We start from the raw sequence: 6000 nt of genomic DNA, 5'->3' as shown, positions 1-6000 counted from the left end.
ATGTGCTGCAGCTCCAGGTGGGACAACCCTGGGGGAAAGGGGCTTCCCGGTAGCAAGAGACTGAGAATGGCCATGGGATCTGACACATCAACACACACCCTCAGTGAGCTGCTGCAGTGGAGTCAGAGCACTTCAGCTGGGCACTGGAGAAATGCAGCTTCTTGGCTGATGTTTCCAGAACAGACTTCACAGCATCAGTCCCACTGAGAGTCAGGGAGAAATACACTCCTGGTGCTTATTCAAGAGAGTGCAGGTATTTTGGCAGTCTGCATCACATTCAGAAGTGTGTAAGGGTTGCTATTCAATGCAGATAGTGCCTAGTGAAACTAATAAACCAGTCAGGAGGTCAGGCCCAGTATTGCTCTGATTTATTCATCTTCACTGGTCTTTGTTTTCTCTCTCTCTGTCACTGACCAGTGTCTGGATACCTTCAGACAGCAAACCTGTGGATACTCAGCAAACATGCACTTAAATACTTTCTCACCTTTGACAATGGGACTCCACCTCCTCCATCCCCACGGTCCTGTTGGGAGGCAACCTGTCATGTCTCATAAGCAGAGCCCCTGAGTCTGCATGGAAATCAGTGCAGCTTCACTGACTCCTGGCAGCTTCAGCACCTCCGTCAGCTGCCCCACATCGTAAGCAATTTAATTATCATCACTTCTTCTGTGCAGTGTTCAATGCCACAGCCAGACACGTGGATCTCAGAGAGTTTATCATTGCACTCTCTCTGCACACTTTGGTCTCTCTGGTTTTCTTGCTGTACCTCTGAGGAGCTGCCCCTCAGAGAGCCCTGCAGAGCCCGGCCCTGCTGGGAGGGGTGTTTGGGGCTTTCCTGGAGGCTGAGCCCTTGAAGGGGATGTGGCCTGGGCTTGGCCTCCTGCAGACTCACATTTCCATCAGCACTCAGAGGCTGCTGCAGACTCCTCCAAGCTCCAGGCAGATTTTTCCCAGTGCTGCTCAGCTCTCACATAGCAGAGTGATGCCACACAGGGGTGCTAAAACTTCTTCTATAAAACATCTACTTCCAAACCCTATTGTTGGGCTGTGGGAACCTACTCTTGTGTCTGGAGGGCAGAGCCAGCAAAGCCACCCCGGGGAGGCTGCCCCTGACCACCCAGGGGCCTGCCTTAGCCCCAGATCTGCAAAATGATCTGATACTTCTTAGACCACAGCAGTAGAAATAAGATGATTAGTGGGGCAAAGCGGGCTTAAAAGGCATGGGAGGAGATTTGCTTTGCTCATGAGGCCGTGGTTAGAGATGTCTTTGGATAAAAGAAATCCTAAGTCAGTCAAACCACTTGTGAATAAATGCAGGTCTTGTGCAGTTGTTTCAGAGCACAAACTCAAGCCAGACAGAGGATTTTCCTATCTTAGAGTACTAATAATCCAACAGCAAGTGCTGTCTGGTTGTGAATAAGCCAGTCTACAATATTGTATATACAATATGTGGAATAACTTCCATTCTAATGTGGCCCAGGGATCTATGACGTGGATCCCTTACGGTGCAGGGCTGAACACTTCCTTACCTTGGAGGGTGGATCCCGCTCCTCATGGCTGTCACCAGCTGAGGGTCTGTGTCACCCGCCCTGACGCTCCTGCTTGCTGCCATGGAAGGACAAACGTGTTTTTCCAGCAGCAGGGAGGGACAGCAGGACCAGTGCAGTCTGAGGGCCCCAGCCCCTGGCTTTGCTGCGAGACAGGCTGGCCCTGGAGGCCACGCAGAGTGAGCAGTGCCCGAGCAGTCCTGCGAGCCCTGGCGGTGGCCACAACCATGGACAAATAGTAATAAATAAGCAGCAAAGCACTGGGGCTTGACAAGCCTTGAGCATCCCCAGGGATTTGTAATGGGATATGGAGGTTTTCACCTTCTGGTCTCTGGTTCACATTTCAAATCCAGCCCTGCTCCAAAGTGACCAAAGGTCATTGCCAGGCTCAGTCGCCCGTGTGAAGACATAAATGGCCTCATTTCTCTAATTCCTGAAGTGAGGCTGGGGGGAGCACTGGATTTGTTTGGTTTTATGATCCTGCTGGAACAGCCTGACAGCAAAGGCTGTCTGGGAGCCTCTCTGTCCAGGCCCATCCTGGCTGTGTCTGGTGCCCGGACACCCCCAGCAGTTCCCAGGCATGGCACTCGGTCCCAGCCCGTGAGCGCTGAGGGGCTGGCCTTGCTCAGACACCTCATTCTGCTTTGTCCAGATATAAACCTAAGCGAGGGTGTGCATTTTTGCTGTGTCCTCTTACAGGGTCTGGGAGATTTGCAGAGGTTGCTGCAAGTGTGAAACTCTGCTATTTAAGCACAGATCTTCAGCCCTGTCCCCAGACTTGCTCTTGGCGCCTGTGGCCTGGGTGTCCTGGGTGGGTGACAAATGGGTCCTTCTAACCAAACTGCATAAAAGGCAATTGCAGTGGTGCAATTGCCAGCTGCACCCCTACCCTGTGGTTAGTCCTGGAGAGCCTGGGCATGGACCATGTTGGCTTTGATTTTCTTAGTGACGTGTCCCTTCCCACAAGCTGGAACAGAGAAAGGGCATGTCTGCCCCTGCTCTGCCCCTGCTCCGCTCTGCTGGGGGGAGGTGGCTGGGTCTAGGCTACCCCTGCCCGGGCACCCTTGCAGGACCCCCGTGCTGGTGCTCCCGTCCTGCTCTGGACCTTTGCAGCGCCCCCCCAGCCCCCACATTCCTCACACTGTTCAGTGGGGGATAGGGTTCATCTTCCCTTCGTGGTGCTCACCGGAGCAGCTCGGGGCCGACACACAGACCTGCACAGGTTTGCAGATTGCTCTGGTTTCCCAGGCACGGAGGTGTTTTATAAATACCTCTTATTATTACGGAGCTCTATTAATATCCACCCTGGGGAACAATGAGAGCACGCAACAGCCTCGGTCACCCGATGCCAGCCGAGCCTCCTCGGGGCCATGGGGCATTCCCAGAAAAGCATCTATTTGGGGAAGCAGAGCATTAGCACACGAGGCCCTGGAGGAGGCCAGGCCGTGGTCTCTGCTCCTAGAGACCACCATCCTGGGCCCTCCCCACACCCACACGGGGAGGTGTCAGGGCCTGGCCACAGACCCCTCCTCCCCCATAGTGGGAGATGCATCAGGGCTGCAACCCTGGGGATCTGCTTTTGCCTGTCCTCTTTCCCCAGCTGTGCCAGATGGGTAGGACAGCAAGGCAAGGAACGTGGCTTGTGGTAAACTGGGTTCTGCCCAGACACTCCTGTGGTTACAGCTCTTGCAGAATTGGATGGATGTTCCCAGGGACATGTCCTGGAGATTGTCACGGCCATCATGGATACTGTCACTGACGTTATTGGTTCAGGATGAGACAGCTTTGGGGCAGCCTTGGTGCTCAATCAAAAGGCATTTTGGGAGAGAGATGGAAATTAAAGAGGCTGATAGAATGACCACTCTGTGTCTTTCTGCAAGCCACTGCTTCCTACTTGGGACAGAGACAGGGAGCTCACTGGGGACCCCCTGCCAGCCCTCGCTGCTGCCCATGCCCCCAGCATGTCCAGGCAGAGGGAGACGTCCCTCCTCGTGCTGGGAACAGGGCAGCAGGCTTCCTCAAAGGATGAGGAGGATGAAACAAAAGAGCCCGACACTTGTCTCTCCAGGAGAGACATGAGAGAGCCTCTCTCCTGCTGGCTGTTATGGTCCCTGCCTGGGATCCTGCCAGGTTCACCAGGGAAAATGGTACTGGGGTTTTTTCACATTGTTCCTGATGGCTGGGCACTTCCTGAGTCTTTCCACTGAGGTGGGGAAGGGGAACGAGAGGAAAACGGAACCTTTTTTATTTTCCTTCCTTTGGCAATATCTCTGTGATCACAAAAAGCCATATTGCGGCTGATTTTCCTGCCTCCGTTCACACGGGCATTTTGCAAGGGCACAGGAATTCCTCTAGGAGGGACGAGGGCTCTTCTGATGCCCTGCTGCCGGCACGGTGCCTCCCAGTGCTCCCCGAGCTGCCAGCTGAGCAGCTCCCTGCTCCCAGGAGCCTGGGATGCAGCAGGGCCCACATCCCACCTGCTGCCCTGCCCTGGGGTGGCAGAGGTGGGGAGCAAGAGCAGAAGCAAGCCCAGTCCCACAGGTTCTTTGCTGAGGTAGAGATGGGAATGCAGAGGCTGCACCGCAGGGCAGGGACTCGCCAGGCCCCCCGGGGTCAGGAAGGGCTGCTGTCGCTGTGGGGTCGGGGAACAGGATAGTGCTGAGAACCAGCACAACTCACAGACACCACTTGCAGCTGCTGTAGCTGCAGATCTCCTGTTTTCATAAACTCTGCACTGATCTACCCAGCTAAGGAGAGAGGTCTAAAAATGTGAAGGGAAGTAAAGGCTGCAGAGGTTTGTGCTGTCTGTTCACTATTGAGTCACTCAGCAGCCTTATAAAGAAGTTGCAGAGCTCAGCAGGTACCCAAGGGGACTTTCTGTGTGATACGAAGATGAAAAATCTCTCTGTTCATCACTTCTGGAAAAACAGACGTTTGGCTTAACCTGAGTGCTTGCAGGGCCTCGGCAGAGTGCAGCCCTGCCCTCGGTGCAGGCAGGATGCAGCATGGATGGTCCTGCTCACAGGACCGTGTGTGTGACCACCTTGTTTCCCTCTTGCCACGTTGCAGTTTGCCAGCCAGGGAAAGCCAGTGACCCCTCGGGTGTTCCAGCAGGTCTGGGCTGGGAACAGGCCTTCTTCTTGCCCCAAGCACGATCAGCACCCTGAGCTAAGCAAGGGGACCCAGCTCCAAGCATCCACCACCCCCTAATTCCTCTCTGGTTCAGCTTTCACTTGCTTTCCCTTAGTAAGGACATTCTTTTTCTCTTTACCAACTGCAAAGCTGGGGAAACCTAATGCCAGTATTAAGAAAAATACTTTTCAAATTATCCTTTAGTTCCAACAGCTTAATGTCCTTCCACATGCTTAGTGTGGAGTTTCAGCCTCCTGTGTGTGCAGCGGGACAGCCCGCCCTGGGTGGGAGCAGCAGGACCCCTTTCATGTCGCTGTGTCAGTCCCCTGGCCAGCTGCAGGGAGGACAGGCCACGTGGAGCATCGGGCCCTCCCAGGAGCAGTCTCCTCAGAAGAGCTGAGGACCAAGAGCTACTTAGGTTTTTAAGGCTGCATCTGCCCGTGCTGGAACAGATGCAGTGGTGGAGGGATCCCTGTCTCACCACGGGTGGTGCTGAGGGTCTCTACGGGCCCTGTGCTCCCGTGTTGGCTCTGAGGACGAGGTGCCCACGATTTCAGCACGACATGGCTGTGCTCCGTGCTCCCTGTGTGCACAGCATCGAGTGCAGGACAGGACTGACCCGTGGCACAAGCTGGGCATTCCTTGCTTGCTGAGGTGGAGGCTCTGTCATTGTGCCCCTGAGCTGGGAATGTGACCTTGTGCCAGATGAGCCCACAGAGAGCAGAGTGGTTTGTGGGGCGACTGAGGGACCTTTCAGAGAGTGACAGGACAGGCAGGAGCAGGGCTGGGGGGGGCTCTGCTGCTGAGCAGTCTGCTCGTGCCGCTGAAGCCTGGAGGAAAGCAGCTGTAAGTCCAGGGGACTGACTGGCAGCTTGTCAGGTGCCTTTCCAGTTGTAGTGGTTAGAACTGCACCCTCCCACCACCCCACCTGTGCAGCTCCTCTGCATTGCCCAGCCAGAGTTTTCTGGGTGAAGGAATGTGTCACCCCAAAGAGGGGCTGCCCTCCACCCCCTCTCCCTGCTCCCCCTCCTGCCCCCTCTCGCTCCACAAATAAACAGGGAGGTGTTGACAGCTGCCAGGTTTGGCCAGAAGACTCTTGACAGAAAATTGACGCCCCCACTGCGAGGAGGGCGAGCTGGGGGGGCTGTGTGTCTGCAGGGTGGCCAGGAGTGTGGCCAGGCTGAGGAGGCTCCTTTTTAAAGCAAATTCAAATACCAGTCTGATACTCACCTGAACAGGGGGGAGCTGGGAAAGCCCAGCCCAACATTTAATTTCCTTTTTTCCCCCGAAGTAACTCGTACGTAACATCTGGCATTCATCT

This window comes from Myiozetetes cayanensis, unplaced genomic scaffold (genome assembly GCF_022539395.1).
Source record: "Myiozetetes cayanensis isolate MyiCay16 unplaced genomic scaffold, myiCay2020 scf21, whole genome shotgun sequence".
Lineage (NCBI taxonomy): Eukaryota > Metazoa > Chordata > Aves > Passeriformes > Tyrannidae > Myiozetetes > Myiozetetes cayanensis.
This window is presented reverse-complemented; position numbering follows the sequence as displayed.